The sequence below is a fragment of the Bufo gargarizans genome, chromosome 9 (assembly GCF_014858855.1).
Source record: "Bufo gargarizans isolate SCDJY-AF-19 chromosome 9, ASM1485885v1, whole genome shotgun sequence".
In the NCBI taxonomy this organism is placed as follows: domain Eukaryota; kingdom Metazoa; phylum Chordata; class Amphibia; order Anura; family Bufonidae; genus Bufo; species Bufo gargarizans.
This window is the reverse complement of record NC_058088.1, coordinates 155,545,541-155,564,017: the sequence shown is the minus strand read 5'-3', so window position 1 is coordinate 155,564,017 and position 18,477 is coordinate 155,545,541.

Here is an 18,477-nt window from a genome sequence, read left to right as displayed (position 1 = left end):
GGCAAGGCGGGCGGGGGGGTGAGGGAGAGGGCAGTAGTGTGTGTGTGTGAAACGATAGGGAGGGGTGCGTGGCGGAGTGGGTGGTGAGATTTGGGGGGCAGCGATCTGGGTTTTAGAAGCAGTTGGTTTCTAGCGATTCGTTTAGGCCATATGGTTCTATGGTTTGTAGTTTGAATAACCAGTACATTTCTTTTCTCCTCAATTTCTGGTAGCGGTTTCTATGGGTGGCTGGGATTTCTTCAATGGGTAATAGGGAGAGATCTCCTGCATCTTTGTTGTGTGCCTGCAAGAAATGTCGGGACACTCCATGTTTGAGGAAGCCGTTCGTGATGTTCCAACTGTGCTTGTTCATCCTCTCTCTGAGAGTGAGGGTGGTCCGGCCAACGTATTGCAATCCACAGCTGCATTCCAATAAATAAATTATGTATGTCGATGAACAGTTTAGAAAGTGCTTTATTTCAAAATTTTCTCCTGTTACATTACTGGAGAACTTGGTGGTCCGATTTGAGATGTTCAGGCAATACTTGCATGTTTGGTGTCCGCATTCATAACTTCCCAGCATTTTGGGAAAAAGGCTCAAAATGTCTGGAGGATGTTTCTTCTGAGTGCGCAAGCGACTGTGGGCAATGAGATTTTTGATTGTTTGGGCTCTTCTAAAGGTTATGTGCGGTTCTGGTCGTATATGTTTTGTTAGGAAGGGATCCGCTTGTAGTATCTGCCAGTGTTTCTTCAGTATATTCCTCAGGGTCGTGTGGTTAGTATTGAACGTGGTTATGAAGGGCAGCACTACGGCAGGCACAGAAATACACCCAGGAGGACTGCCTACCATCAGAAACTAGATTACCAATCATCAAAGTGATCCAGATACCACCAAAAAGTACAAGACGTCCTTCATAACCACGTTCAATACCAACCACACGACCCTGAGAAATATACTGAAGAAACACTGGCAGATACTGGCAGATACTGGCAGACACCAGTGTTTTTTTTTTTGTTTTGTTTTTTCCCACATGCCGTATACATTCACTCATCCCATAACCACAGTCCTCCTGAGACACATTTGAGCACAAATTTTATGCTAGCAAAAATAGTAGACACCACTGGGTCCAAAAGTGCCTTATATGCGGACCATTGAACACCTATCGACTTTCTTTGCTTTTAATCAACTGCTGTTGAAACTGACATTTGCATTTTATTTCTCTCTGCAAACTACAGTTCTTATTATTAATTTTAGTATTATTATTTTTCATGTATATAATTATACACCTTTTAATGCTTAATGCACGCGCACAAGTATCTAAATATTCTACTGTATAATGCATGTCCACACCCATCTAACCAGGTGGGGATACTTTTTGCCTCCGGCACTTTTTTTATACCCTTGTTTTAGACTTGATAAAGGATTTATAAACTCCGAAACGCGTTGTCTACTGAACATTAAAAACAGCTATTTCACCAAAAGTCCACTGACTGAGGTCGTCTTTTGTGCGCCAAACAAATACCCTACTGTGTGCATCCGCACACAAACCAGCAAACGGGTATTGGCAGCACCGACCACCCAAACCCCCCTCCCCTTTTTCTCCACGTGTACCTGCCTCCACGGACGTTGTGCTCCAACCCGCACAACACCAAAAGGTGAGCACACTTCAACCACTTCGCTAAACCACATAACTGCTACCCACCACCCTATGAGCGCCTCTCCCTTCTCTTTTTTCTCTCGCCGAATTGCCATTTATACCCTTGGAAACTTGCCTTGTTTACTTCAGTTATCCCTAAGCATCGATCTGTGTAGTGGGCTATTTTCTTCACCATTCTATCCATTGTTATATTGGTGTTATATACCCTTTATGTATTGTCTTCTTGTCCTAAATGGCACTATTTCCCATATGTACCCCCTGAGGAACCTTGTAGGGGGAAATGTGTTGGAGTAGAGGGAAACCCCTATATTAGGGTCTGTTTAGGGTATTTAGTGTAGGCACAAGGACGGAGGGTGTCCACCTTAAGGAGATTCCTCCGGGCTTTAGGGGTGAGCAATAGGGTGTATCCAGGGAAAGATACCCCCACCCTTCCATTACTCCCCCAACTCTGCCCAACTACTTTCCCCTATGGTGTTACCATATTTATGTTCTTCATCACAGACTGAGATATGTAGTTAAAAGGCTGCAGCGCAGCCAATCAACAAGCGTTTAAGCTGTGGGCACTTGGAAGCTATCATAGTCATGCCTAGTATTGGCATGGCTGTGATTGGCTGGCGCACCATGTGACCATGCATGCATAAATGCCGGATCACATGGTGTGATATCATTCTGCTCTGACTAGTGTAGGGACAGGATGCTGCTGCACTGAGGGACAGTTTGTGGCTGACCTGTAGGCATTTATGTGGGTGCAATACAGCTCCTTTGCACCAGTGACACACAAATACAATACTTAATCGTGCTGTTCAGTCTGCGTGTGACCTGTAGGCATTTTTGCCAGTTGAAATTCAATACCTTTGCACCAGTGACACAGAAATACAATAGTTCATCCATCTGTTAATTGTGTCTGTGACAATTCTAGATTTTTTGGGGTGCAAAACACTTCAATTGCCCCTGTGACGCGGAAATACAATAGTTCATCCATCTGTTAATTGTGTCTGTGACAATTCTAGATTTTTTGGGGTGCAAAACACTTCAATTGCCCCTGTGACGCGGAAATACAATAGTTATCTTTTTTTCATGAATAACTCCGCATTCGGAGAGTCAGTCTGTTAATTTTGTCGGTCACATAAAGCCATTTTTGGGGTTCCAAAGTCCACCGTTGCATCAGTCTTAGGCTACTTTCACACTCGCGTTTTGGGCGGATCCGTCATGGATCTGCAAAAACGGATCCGTCACAATAATACAACAACATGCATCTGTCATGAACGGATCCTTTCGTATTATCTGGAACATAGCCAAGACAGATCCGTCATGAACTCCATTGAAAGTCAATGGGAGACGGATCCGTTTTCTATTGTGCCCGATTGTGTCAGAGAAAACGAATCCGTCCCCATTGATTAACATTGTATGCCAGGATGGATCCGTTTCGTTTCGTGACACAAAGCCATTTTTTTTTTAAATGACACCACATTTTCATCCATCTTACTGTAATAGGAGAGTTAAAGGGGCTGTCTCACTTCAGCAAGTTGCATTTATCATGTAGAGAGAGCTAATAAAAGACACTTACTGATATATTGTTATTATCCATATTGCTTCCTTTGCTGGCTGGATTCATTTTTTCATTACATTATACTCTGCTTGTTTCCATGGTTACAACCACTCTGCTATCCATCAATGGTGGTCGTCCTTGCACACTATAGGATAAAGATCCGGCCTTTCTGGTGGCCAGGAGCGTGGGAGCTCACATAGGCTAGTTATTTTTCCTATAGTGTGCAAGCACGACCACCACTGATGGATTGCAGGGTGATCATAACCATGGAAATGAGCAGCATATCGTGCAATGGGAAAATGAATCCAGCCAGCAAAGGAAGCAATATGGATGATAACAATACCATAGTAAGTGACTTGTATTAACTTCTTCTAGATAATAAATGCTATTTTTTGAAGTGAGACAACCTCTTTAATCAGTTTGTTAATTTTTTCAAAGCACCTTCACCAGTATAAAACGTAACCTTTACTGATATCAGTTAAAATTATCCCAAAAATGTGCCATACAAAGCAAGGCTAAGGAGGGGCAATCGATACTGGACAGTAGTGTTACTAAGTCTAAGATTAATTATACCGCACTAGTGACTGACTTGGACTTCTGATGTCCTTATTTATCAGAACTGTGATTTGTTAATTTTTTGGGTAACAAAGTAATTTTTGGGGTTCCAAAGTCTTCTGTTGCATCTGTCTTTCTGTAACAGGAGAGTTAATCAGTCTGATAATTGTGTCAGTGACCTAAAGACATTTTTTGGGGTGCAAAACATTTCATTTGCACACATGACACAGAAACACAGTTGTTCGTCTGTCAGCCAATTTGGTGGGTGACCGTAAGAAAATGAGAGTAGCATCAACTAGGGGATGTTGCCATAGTCGTGGTGCTGCTGGTGTTGGTGGTGGTAGAGATCCTGCTGTAGGGAGAGGACGTTGTCGATCTGTGCCAGCTACAGCTTCTTCTGGTGCTCGCAGGCGATGGGCGGTTGTGCGTCATTTTGTGGGCTCTAATACCGCTCTACGAATGGTGAGACTAAGTAGAGGTGGTAGTGCCTCCAGTTCCTTCACATTGTCTTCAACCCAGTCACCTGCTGAAAGCGCAGAGTTGGCACCGGTAGCCCACAGGCATCTGTCTTCCACCTCAATTCCTGCTAAGCCCCAAGTCATGCAGCAGTCACTTATGCTTTTTGATGACTCTGCTAGCAGGGTTTCCATGGGCCATACATCTAGCCCTGTCCCAGAAGTGGGAGAGATTAAGTGCACTAATGCCCAACCACTTATGTTTGAGGATGAGGACTTGGGAGGACCGCCACAGTGCATCTCTGCTGATGATGACAAAACACGGGTGTCAACTGCTGTGGCTTTCTGCACTGTGCAGACCAGTCAGCAGGGTAGGGGTGAGGAGTGGGTGGAAGATGTTGAGGATGATGAGGTCCAAGACATCCAGGTAATCAGACTGATGTGTGCAGATCGGAGGAAGAGGTGGGGATCACGCAGCTCCAGCCACACAGCAAAAGAGGGAGCAGGGTGCAAAAGCAGAGCAGCTGGCCCCCAGCCAGTATTCCTGCTACTGCCAAATGCACCAAGGGACACAGCACACCAAAGCCAGGGCAAAGGAGTTCCCTGCCGTATTCTAAACCTGAGCACCATCTGCCTGATCCAGCATCTAACCGCAATTCACGAGCTGTAGTAGAGCAGACACCTGAAGAACCACAAAATATATGAGGCTTCTCCTGCTCCCTCTTCTGCTGCAGTCTTGGTCTCTTCCTCCCCCTCTAGAGCGACAGGGGCACCTGCCACCCAGCAAACAGAGTAAGTGGCAGCAACACCACCACCGTCACCGAGCATGTCCACACTGTCCATGGAAGCGAGCCCTGGCCTTTGAAATGCTGCCATTAAATCTGGTGGAGACAGAGAGTGTTAAAAATGTCATAACAGCAGCTGTCCCTTGGTACGTGGTTCCCAGACGCCACTACTTTTCCAGACAGGCTGTCCCTGCCCTGCGAGAACAAGTGGCAGAAAAAAATTAAGTGTACGTTGCGCAACGCCATCAGTTGCAAGGTCCACATAACCAGCGATACGTGGACCAGTAAGCATGGTCAGGGACGTTATATCTCCCTAACTGCCCACTGTGTAAATGTAGTGGCGGCTGGACCCAAGGTGGAAAGCAGTTTGGCGCACATCCTATCGCCACCGAGGATTGCTTGACATTTGTTGGTGCCTCCGGTTGTCTCCTTCTCTTACTCCACTTCATTCTCCTGTTCCTCCTCATTGCGTCAGCGCAACACCTGTACCACCAACTTCAGCACAGCCAAGGGGAAATGACAGCAGGCTGTTCTGAAACTCATATGGTGGGTGGGTCTGCGCTGCAATGTAACTTCTGCCTTCCCGCTCACTGCCTCATATACGACATACCCATACGCATACTGTTTGCTATTTCCCAATGTTTTGGGGCCTCCGAAAACCCAAAAATTATAAAAAAAATTAAGAAAAAAATATTAAAAATGTTTGTGCTGCCTGCACCGTCACACTCGCCTCCTCCTCTACTTGGACCTCCACCTCCTGGATCAAGATTATTATGTCTTATATTAGCAGAGTAGAGAAGTATACTGGCCTCACCCAGCCATTATACTCCAGCGCACTGTGCACTCTCTTTGCTATATCCCAATGTTTTGGGGTCTCCACAAAACAAAAAAAAACTAAATAATTAATTAGAAAAATAGAAAATAAATAAAAAACTAAATAAAAATAAAAATATATAAAAAATTGTTGGCTATCTCCTCTGCCTGCCCCTTCCACCTGCACCGCCACGTCTGCCTCCTCCACTCCAATGGCTAAAGGTCAGACACAGAATTGAGAGACACCTACACCGCCACGTCCAGCTCCTCTACTCGGATCTCCACCTCTTGGCTCAAGATTATTGTTCGTTATAATTGGCATAGTAGATAAGTATACCGGCTGCACCCAAAAAAAGGGCTATAGGTCACAGAAATAGCAGACAAATAAAAATTATAAAAATTTAAGAAACCCCTCCCACACAAAAACAGTGTTGGCTTCCTTCTCTGCCTCTTCCACCTACACCACCATGTCTACAGCCTCCTCAACTTCCTTCTCCACTTGAACCTTTGCCTCCTGGTTCAAGATTATTTTCTAGTTTTATGTATTTTATGTTGTTTTAAGTCATTTCCCTATCCACATTTGTTTGCAGGGCAATTGTACTACTCTTGCCCCCATACTGAATCCTTTTGCAGCCCTCTAGCCATTTCTATGACTTATTTACAGCCATTTTTTTGCCCCAAAGTTCAGGTCCCCATTGACTTCAATGGGGTTCGGTGTTCAGGGTCAAGTTCGGGACCCGAACCACGGGTTCGCTTATCCTTCTCTGAAAGTCATCTTTTCGACCACCTTTTTGTCTAGTTCTTTTTTGTTGTAGTCTTAGGTTTTGTTGCATCTTGTAGTCAAAATTTATACCAGCATCAATGTGTTAGAAAAGGTGGTGTAAAATTCTCCTAATGTACTGTAAAGATCTGTGGCCCATTGTGTGGCAAAAAGACATACTTGGAGCATACTGTATTGCATCTGCCCTAAACAACACTGAACTTTACAATCTTGGGTGCATTTAACAACATAAACACCTTTTACCTTTCATTAGTGCCCCTCCCCCCCAATACTTGACCACAAACCTCTTACAACCAGGGACATCTCCTGTCATGTAGACCTTCTCTTTCCTCTTCTCCTCCGTTAGACCGCCATGACAAATTCTTTCAGCTGCATCTCGTCTCCTCAGAGTTTGTAACACAGATATGTTTGATTTCTCAGTTTTTCCATCAACCCCCCCCATCCTGGTGTCCCCATATTGTCATCATGCTGCCACCCCAATACTGTGCCTGTTGTGCCCCCCAATGTCCCAGGTACTATACTGCTGAAAAAATAGTGACCCCAGTAGATATAATTGGGTTCATTTATCAAACTGGTGTAAAGTAGAACTGGATTTCCAAAAGAGCTGTCAAATATGAAAGGTGGAATCCGATTGGCTGCTATGGGCAACTAAGCCAGTTCTACTTTACACCAGTTTGATAAATTACCCCAAATGTCCCTATAGTGTTCACAGCAGTTATAATGTCCACTAGAGTGCCGCCAGTAATAATACCACCCTATATTGTGCTCCAGGCAATAATCCCTTTATAGTGTTCCCAGAAATAATAGAATTACCCCTACAGTGCCTCCCCAATAACAACGCCCCCCACACTGCCACCATAAAGTAATTTCCCCCACACTGCACCCACATAGTAATCCCCCATAGTAATTTGCCCCCACACAGTAATTTCCCCCACACTGCCCCCATATAGTAATTTGCCCCCCCCCCCCCACAGTAATTTCACCCACACTGCCCCCATACAGTAATTTCCCCCACACTTCTCCCATATAGTAATTTGTCCCACACGGTAATTTGAACCACACTACCCTCATACAGTAATTGCCCCCCCCCCACAGTAATTTCCCCCACACTGCCTCCACACAGTAAGTTCTCCCACACAGTAATTTCCCCCACACTGCCCCATACAGTAATTTCCACCACACAGTAGTTTCCCCCACACTGCCCCCACACAGTAGTTTCCCCCACACTGCACCCACACATTAAATTCACCTACGCTGCCCCCACACAGTAATTTACCCCTCACAGTAACTTCTCCCACACAGTAATTTCCCCTTACAATGCCCCCACACAGTAATTTCCCCCCACACTGCCCCCACACAGTAATTTCCCCCACACTGCCCCCACACAGTAATTTCTCCCACACTGCCACCACACAATAATTTCCCACACACTGCCACCACACAGTAACTTCTCCTACACTGCCCCCCACACAGTAATTCCCCCCACGCAGTAGTTTTCCCACACAGTAATTTCCCCCATACACTAATTTCCCCCATACAGTAGTGTTCCCCGCACTGCCCCCACACAGTAATTTCCCCCATACACTAATTTCCCCCACACAGTAGTTTCGCCCACAATACCCACACACAGTAGTTTCCCCCACACTGCCCCCCCACACAGCAGTTTTCCCCACACTGCCCCAACACAGTAGTTCCCCCCACATTGCCCCCACACAGTAGTTTCCCCCACACTGCCCCCCACACAGTAATTTCCCCCATACTGCCCCCATAAAGCAATTTGCCCCACACAGTAGTTTCCCCTACATTGTGCCATATAGTAATTTACACCCCACATAGTAATCGCTTCCATAATTATTGCCCCCATATAGTAATCCCTCCAATAATATTTGCCCCCATACAGTATCCCACCATAATATTTTCCCCCCACATGTCCTCCTGTGTCCCCCCCGTGTCCCCCAAAGTTGCACATAAAATAAAATAAAAGCTAAAAGCTAAATACTCACCTATGTTCAGGCGATTGCTCGCAAAGGAAGGCGGGCACACTTAACTGTGCTGCTGCGTTCCGGCACAGGCGGGCGTGATGACGTCATCACGCAAGCCTACGCCAGGATTTTACTACCGCATAGGTCTCAGGCCTACTAGGCCTGAACCCTATGGCGGTGATCGGCAGCGGGGCAAGGAACTATGTGCTCCCGTGCCCCGCAGCTGTATGTGGACGCCAGCGCTCCAGCAATGAGCGCTTCCATCTGTGTTGATGGAAGCGCTGATTGCTTCTGCCACCCCCTCTGAGAGATGGCACCTGGGGCGGACCACACCCCCACCCCCAGGCACGCCACTGCTTTTCATACACAATTTACAATACAACTTGTGGCACAATATAAAAATGGCAAAATATTCTGGCGCAAAATAACATAAACATTGCTAATAAATCTCCTTCACAGTGTGACTAATGTGTGTCACATTTAGGAACCCAATTCGGGCTCAGACAAAATAGTAAATGTGCCTCCCATGAGTTCAACTTTTTCATTGCAATATCAGTGGTCAATTAAAAAATCATAAACTGTGATAGCATTTTATAAAAGCCATAGATCATAACTTTATGGCTGTAAAGAGATCACAGGAAGTGCTTCTGAGAATACAAAAAGAGTTAGAGATAGGAAATGAGCAGGTCACATTAATATTTTACTCCAAAATGATTTTTTTATTTTAGAGCCTTAATTTGAAAGTGAACAAGATGTGTGGTTGAGAAGCAACATAAAAACTCCTAATGATGTAAGGCAAGTGTTTGCCAGAGACACTATAGTACATTATCCATGTATTCTGCAATGATCACAGGATGTTAACTTCATAGTTCTCTAGAGTGAAGTAAACAGAAGGGAAACCCTGGCTTAATAGTTTACTGTAAGGAAATATAGGGCTTGCAAACTAGTTGTCACACATAGTAAGTTTACCCAAGAATAAAAATGCACAAGCGTCCAATCACAAAAGTCAATCTTCAATTGGACGAAAGCCTGTAAGGGAGTTATTCTGTATTGCATTGACAAGCACCCCTGATATCTTTGTGTATCTGTCGCAATTGGTGTTGTCACCTATCCCCCACATCTGTTTCCCTATCTGTGGATGTGTCTGTCCCCTTTATAGTAGTCTCTCTGTATTGTGGAGAAGATGGACTCAGGGTGGAGAAGTTAGAGGAAGGAGCTCTGATGAGTCAATGGAAGTTGGTGAGAAACTATTGATGAATAAGATGCTACAGGTACCACAGTAAGGGTTGGATCCCTGAGAGAAATTGGGTTTTGTAGGGCTGCACCATTAATATCTGACTCCCAGTGGTTTGAGGGAATATCTGAAGCTGGAGTAACAAGTTCACAGATTCAGGTTGGACTCCTGTGAGCTTGAGTTTTCTGACCTTAGTTGTATGACCTTTCTTCAGCTAAGGTTCGGGAAATATGCATAAGGTGTCAAACAAGTGTTCAGGCCATTTTATGTATCCATATCATATTCTTAGCAGAACCTAATTACATTTTGACCATTGTTTTAAACACTTGAAGTGTAGACACACTTGTGACATTAACTGGAGATGCCTTTATGCTGCAGATACTGTGCCTTTAAAGTGTTAATGTTATTTTTTGCACTGCATTCTGGCAAATATGTGCTCTCTGGCCATGTGTGCAGATGCAGGAGTGCTGTGCTGCTTGGGCTCCATGATAAGGTGGAACTGGGGAATTTAATGATATATTTAGGAAGTTTTATGGTAGTTTAGTGAAGTGTGTATTGTAAAATACAGAGAACCTGTCTTTGCAAGACATAATATGCACAGAACTGAAACAGCAGGTGATAGTCGAGGAAATCTGTGGAGTTCGGCCCAGCATTCATCGCTATAAATGCAGAGGCCTTGAGAGTATTTGTTGATCTCGTTCAATACTAGAGATGATAAGGACGCACTTGGGATTTAGAAAAGGAAAATAAGAGAATTTTTTTTTCCATCAGACCCCAAAATCAGATCCCCATTCTTCATCAGACCTCAGATCAGACCCCAAAATCAGATCCCCTAAGCTCCATCAGATCTCAGATTGTCAGCACTGTCACTCTGACAATCCAGGACTCACTACTTCCTGTTTTTGCAGAGCATCAGGTCATAGTGTGCGCCTATGTGCACTACATCCTGACACTGTACACAGTCAGGACGCTGAGCAGAGCAGGGCAAAGGAGAAGACCAGGTAGAATGAGTTCTTCCGGAGCAGCGCTTCCCTCACCTCTCCCCATGCCTCTTGCATGCTAATGACCGCTTCCACAATGGAAGCAGTCAATAGTATTCAGACTATAATATGCACTGCCATTTCCCCCCAATTTCATCAGAAAAATACATAAATTGAATTCAAACCAACTTTAAAAAAAATCTGAATCCAAATTTTTAGTGATGCAGTTTGGGGAAATTTCTCTAAATTATGTCAGCCATTTTTTAGATCAGAGGACAGAAAAGATGAAGAATGAGGATAACATGACTCCAGGTGGTGTGTTCGCAGGCATTTTCTGCCAAATATTTTTTCAGACCATTTTTTTTTTAAACTTAAAAATCCTACAGTGCAGTTTTGTTGCCACCAGCAGCTATCTGTTTACCCATAGCCATATACAGACGTGGACAAAATTGTTGGTACCCTTTGGTCAATGAAAGAAAAAGTCACAATGGTCACAGAAATAACTTTAATCTGACAAAAGTAATAATAAATTAAAATTCTATAAATGTTAACCAATGAAAGTCAGACATTGTTTTTCAACCATGCTTCAACAGAATTATGTAAAAAAATAAACTCATGAAACAGGCATGGACAAAAATGATGGTACCCCTAGAAAACACAGAACATAATGTGACCAAAGGGACATGTTAATTCAAGGTGTGTCCACTAATTAGCATCACAGGTGTCTACAACCTTGTAATCAGCCATTGGGCCTATATATATGGCTCCAGGTAATCACTGTGTTGTTTGGTGATATGGTGTGTACCACACTCGACATGGACCAGAGGAAGCAAAGGAAAGAGCTGTCTCAAGAGATCAGAAAGAAAATTATAGACAAGCATGTTAAAGGTAAAGGCTATAAGACCATCTCCAAGCAACTAGATGTTCCTGTGAGTACAGTTGCACATATTATTCATAAGTTTAAGATCCATGGGACTGTAGCCAACCTCCCTGGACGTGGCCGCAGGAGGAAAATTGATGACAAATCTAAGAGACGGATAATCCGAATGGTAACAAAAGAGCCTAGAAAGACTTCTAAAGAGATTCAAGGTGAACTTCATGCTCAAGGAACATCAGTGTCAGATCGCACCATCCGTCGTTGTTTGAGCCAAAGTGGACTACATGGGAGACGACCAAGGAGGACACCATTGTTGAAAACGAATCATAAAAAAGCAAGACTGGAATATGCCAAACTACATGTTGACAAGCCACAAAGCTTCTGGGAGAATGTCCTGTGGACAGATGAGACAAAAATCGAAGTTTTTGCCAAGGCACATCAGCTGTATGTTCACAGACGAAAAAATGAAGCATATCAAGAAAAGAACACTGTCCCTACTGTGAAACATGGAGGAGGCTCTGTTATGTTCTGGGGCTGCTTTGCTGCGTCTGGCACAGGGTGTCTTGAATCTGTGCAGGGTACAATGAAATCTCAAGACTATCAAGGAATTCTAGAGAGAAATGTACTAGCCAGTGTCAGAAAGCTTGGTCTCAGTCGCAGGTCATGGGTCTTGCAACAGGACAATGACCCAAAACACACCGCTAAAAACACCCAAGAATGGCTAAGAGGAAAAAATTGGACTATTCTAAAGTGGCCTTCTATGAGCCCTGACCTCAATCCTATTGAGCATCTTTGGAAGGAGCTGAAACATGCAGTCTGGAAAAGGCACCCTTCAAACCGGACACAACTGGAGCAGTTTGCTCATGAGGAGTGGGCCAAAATACCTGCTGAGAGGTGCAGATGTCTCATTGACAGTTACAGGAAGCGTTTGATTGCAGTGATTGCCTCAAAAGGTTGCGCAACAAAATATTAAGTTAGGGGTACCATCATTTTTGTCCATGCCTGTTTCATGAGTTTATTTTTTTACATAATTCTGTTGAAGCATGGTTGAAAAACAATGTCTGACTTTCATTGGTTAACATTTATAGAATTTTAATTTATTATTACTTTTGTCAGATTAAAGTTATTTCTGTGACCATTGTGACTTTTTCTTTCATTGACCAAAGGGTACCAACAATTTTGTCCACGTCTGTATGTCACTATCACTTTAAGATTACCTATCTTACCATATCAATTTTCTGTAAATTCTTGTCTACAACATGGTGCCACTTTTAGTTTTTTTTTTTTTTTCCAGGTCCACCTGTGTAGATTAATAATGTTGGATTGCCAATAAAGAGCTTGGAATGAATCCTAAGAGACACCAGAATGTAATTTACAAATTTTCAGGACAATTTAAACATTTTTACTGGGTCAGCAGTGACTCTTCTCAGGGGTAGTGACTGGCTGAGCTGGCAACTCCATATGTTTCCTGTGTGTTAAACCATGATCAGAAAGCAGTGACCAGTAAGTGTTCAAACAGCAGTGGCGGGAGATCTCTGTGGTGAGTAATCCAGATGTGCAGTGAATTAGAGTTGGAGATTCAATGAAAGTAGTATTTGCTCATCTAAAAGGATAAACAGATTTTTCAGGTTTTTCATTGTGTGCCTGTTTAATTTAATGCATTTTTCTGTTTTTGTGGTACTCCTAGTGAGACTTGGGCAGGGTACACATGAAGGGCTCTTTTTTTTTTTTATTCATTCTACTCCTTATATAAAAAATATACTGCTGGACAACCTCTTTAAGGCCTCTTGCACACGACCATATGTATTTTGTGGTCTGCAAAAATGGATCCTCAAAAAATACGGATGGCGTCTGTGTGCATTCCGTATTTTGCGGAACAGAATGCACTATATAACAGAACAGCATTTTTGGATCCACAGTACTGTCAGCCACAATGGGACATTTGTTATGGGGTTTTATACAACATATCAAGACAAGTTTGATCCTTTAAATACACAGAGTAAAAGAAAATATCTAAGATATATTGATGTTTTTACTTGTGATCAAACTGCTATACATTTTTTCTTTTTTCTTTTAAATTAGACAATTAAGTTGTGTTCTGTTTCTTGAACTTGGCACGCATATGCAACAATTGTAGCCCTAATTTCAAAAAAGAGAGCTAAATTTACAATATATTCCCCAAATGGAAAATTGCAAAGTGTATGTAGAAGTAGCATTTGCTATTTAGTACAGTCCTGTGATCACTGCAGCATGGACAATAATTTGAATGTGCATGCTGCATGAGATCTGTAAGAAGTAACAAATGTGGCTGGCATCTGACTACATCTCAATCATATCATTGGAACTTAACTAGAATTCCACTTTAATAAAAAGCTATTAAACTTGTGAACATAATACTGTACTTATATTGTGTTTCAGGCCTTGCCAGATCTACATTGGGCTAATCTGTATAAATCTTGCTGACTTTTTTTTTGTTTTTTAGAACATTATTTTGAACTTTCCTTCTGTAGGAGGTTATATACTGCTGATATCAGCTAGCGTCCTACTAGTCCATTGGTACCAGATAAATGTGAAAAGAGTGTTTACATGCAAGAAACAATGATTTGGCTATAACTGAGCTGTGCTTTCTGAGGACATGTGGATGGAAGCCATTTGTTCCAGGTGCTTCATTCACATTAATTTTGTCTAAGCATTTTTGGATCCACAGTACTGTCAGCCACAATGGGACATTTGTTATGTGGTTTTATACAACATATCAAGACAAGTTTGATCCTTTAAATACACAGAGGAAAAGAAAATATTTAAGATATATTTATTTTTTTACTTGTGATCAAATTGCTATAATTTTTTCTTTTTTTTTTTAATTAGACAATTAAGTTGTCTTCTATTTCTTGAACTTGGCATGCATATGCAACAATGTGACTTAGCACAATGCACTATATATGAATGTTCTTCTAGATTATTAGTATAGTGTCATTACCTTCCATCGTACTGTAAAATGAGATAATATGCTCGAGTAAATTAATATAAAAGTGCAACAAACACATGAAACTAAAAATGTAACATTACTTGAAGGATGCAAACTCTCCTTGCATGGATGCAGCTAGTAGAGAGTCTTTAGTACAAAAATAGCTCTCCAATAGAAGAAAGAAAACTATATCTTAGTGCCACTTGAAGATGGTTTCACTGTCAGTATCCAACCCTTAGAAAATGGCACTAGAGAGACAGTGGGGAAGATGTAGTAATCCAGCCTAAGATGAAGAACGTATATACAGGTTGTCTAAAGATGTGGAAAAATTATCACAGTGGCTCAAGCTGGATAAATTTGGTGCACAGACACGTTTGTCTAACTTTATAACACTGATTGGTTGGCTCACTTTAAACCAAAATTTGGAACAAACTTTGAAGACATTGTCATATCTTAAGACTTCCTCTTTCTACTAAGCCACACCGCTTTCTTGCTAAGAAATGCCCCCTCATCAAGCGAGGCACAATGATTTTTTTTTTTCTACATTTGCTTCATAAACAGGTCTACGAATCAATTCTAAATGAATCAGATTCGTCATGAATTTCATCAAAATTTTTCTTCCGATCAATTGTGAAAAACAGAGGCCACTATATTGCTTTCAAAGTTCAGTACATTAGCAAGGGAAACACGCTAGGGAGGATGAAGACAGAGGTTCACATGACCATGGGTCAGGCCCCCCGGTCAGCGGACTTGCCCACAGTGTTTTGCAGGCAGCCTGACAGCCAATCAAGAGGCAGGATATTGGCTGGTCTATCGTACTCTATGCTAGCTATGAAGCATAGACACCATTGTAAGTTCAGCCACTGGTGTGATAGGATATGTCTGCTATGTCTCTGACAGACATCAATTATAGCCACTAGCCATAAATATTAGGGTCTTGCAGGGATAGGATCGTGAAGAAGATATATTTAGTTAGGTAGATCGAATTACCACGTAGAAAGTCAGGTTTTATCATTAGGTATAGCATAGGGGCAGTTAGTGTACTGTGTGTCTCATAGTGAGGGCAGCTGTTGGAGCTGTTTATAACTTCATGTGTTGCACTGACTGCACAAAGATCATTTGTAGACAGAATTTTTTTCTTTCTGTTCATGAGCCTTTTTTTTTTTTTTTTTTACAAAAACCTGCTGCAAAGTTCATGTAGAGTAGCACCAGTAAGTGTTTTATACCATATTCCCAGCAGCATATATTTTGTGACAGAAAATAATGCACTATAATAATAGATGCAAGCATAACATATGGACTAAGCCCTCACTCTCTTGATAAAATCTGAGACACTTGGTCAATACGTTTTGATCAAAACACATCTAAGCCCACCTACCAAGCGACAAGGTGGTCTCAGTTCAGACGGGTCCTACGCTAAACCTGCTTATGCCGTTATGCATTTATGTTCAGAAGCGCAGACCCCGCACATATAGTGTGTTGCTCCTAGTTACCTCCATGTGCAGCAGCACCCGGTGGGAGGAGGAACACAAACACCTATATGTACCACCATCATCAAAGTCGCCTATTATATAGCTGGGGCAAAACTGCTGCAATTTGTCAACTGTTTATAAGTGCCCAATTTAGAGCATTTTACTGCATCAATACCAGTTTATAGTGTGTTAATTAGGCATGTTTTTCTCACCCCAAAAAACCTGTTGCAATTTTTCTATCTTTTATAAATGTGCAAGTTAACGCATGTTAGTGTATCAATTCCAATGTACAGATTGTTTGTAGCAGGGGGCATTTAACCTTTTAAGGACACAGCCAGTTTCACCTTAAGGGCCAAGTCTAAATTTGTGTAAGTTTATGTGGTAATAACTTTGGAATGCTTTTCCTTATCCAACAGATACTGAGACTGTTTTCTGGTGACACGTTGTACTTCACATTAGTGGTAAATTTTCGGTCAATAAGTTTTGTTCCGATATGTTATGAACATATTTTATACAGGTAAATTGGAATTTCTCTGCTTTTAAGACTGTCATAAACTTACTTGTCCGGGCTCTAGTGGCGAGATCTCCAGCTTCAGCGAGACTGCACAGGGAGAGACGTATCGCTAAGCCATTCCCCTTGGTGATGCAACAGCAGCCTTAGCAACAAGATGCAGTGCTCTTTCTTCCCACATCAGGTTTGTGCTGCAAGAGACTAGCAGTGGAATGGTTGCTCAGCTGCTCTATTCCTGTGTGCTAATGTTCTGACTAATGAGCACCAACTCAAGACCTATCAGGTTCTGATCCTGGGACTCAGTGCTTTATTTAAACCCCTTCCTGACCATATACCAGTGATATGTTTTTTGGGATCACTAGCTAGGTTTCTGGTTCTTAAATTCATTTGGATTTGTTTGTACTTTTGACCTCGGCTTGTCTTTGGACCAGTCTGTGTCACTTTATTTTAAGTGCATCCGTATATACAGGTCCTTCTAAAAAAATTAGCATATTGTGATAAAGTTCATTATTTTCTTTAATGTATTGATAAACATTAGACTTTCATATATTTTAGATTCATTACACACCAACTGAAGTAGTTCAAGCCTTTTATTGTTTTAATATTGATGATTTTGGCATACAGATCATGAAAACCCGAAAATTCCTATCTCAAAAAATTAGCATATCATGAAAAGGTTCTCTAAACGAGCTATTAACCTAATCATCGGAATCAACTAATAAACTCTAAACACCTGCAAAAGATTCCTGAGGCTTTTAAAAACTCCCAGCCTGGTTCATTACTCAAAACCGCAATCATGGGTAAGACTGCCGACCTGACTGCTGTCCAGAAGGCCATCATTGACACCCTCAAGCAAGAGGGTAAGACACAGAAAGAAATTTCTGAACGAATAGGCTGTTCCCAGAGTGCTGTATCAAGGCACCTCAGTGGGAAGTCTGTGGGAAGGAAAAAGTGTGGCAGAAAACGCTGCACAACGAGAAGAGGTGACCGGACCCTGAGGAAGATTGCGGAGAAGGACCGATTCCAGACCTGAGTCTGGAGTAGAAGCATCCAGAGCCACCGTGTACAGGCGTGAGCAGGAAATGGGCTACAGGTGCCGCATTCCCCAGAAATAGCGGCAGAAGCGCCTGACCTGGGCTACAGAGAAGCAGCACTGGACTGTTGCTCAGTGGTCCAAAGTACTTTTTTCGGATGAAAGCAAATTTTGCACGTCATTCGGAAATCAAGGTGCCAGAGTCTGGAGGAAGACTGAGGAGAGGGAAATGCCAAAATGCCTGAAGTCCAGTGTCAAGTACCCACAGTCAGTGGTGGTCTGGGGTGCCATGTGAGCTGCTGGTGTTGGTCCACTGTGTTTTATCAAGGGCAGGGTCAATGCAGCTAGCTATCAGGAGATTTTGGAGCACTTCATGCTTCCATCTGCTGAAAAGCTTTATGGAGATGAAGATTTCATTTTTCAGCACGACCTGGCACCTGCTCACAGTGCCAAAACCACTGGTAAATAGTTTACTGACCATGGTATTACTGTGCTCAATTGGCCTGCCAACTCTCCTGACCTGAACCCCATAAAGAATCTGTGGGATATTGGGAAGAGAAAGTTGAGAGACGCAAGACCCAACACTCTGGATGAGCTTAAGGCCGCTATCGAAGCATCCTGGCCCTCCATAACACCTCAGCAGTGCCACAGGCTGATTGCCTCCATGCCACGCCGCATTGAAGCAGTCATTTCTGCAAAAGGATTCCCGACCAAGTATTGAGTGCATAACTGAACATAATTATTTGAAGGTTAACTTTTTTTGTATTGAAAACACTTTTCTTTTATTGGTCGGATGAAATATGCTAATTTTTTTAGATAGGAAATTTGGCTTTTTATGAGCTGTA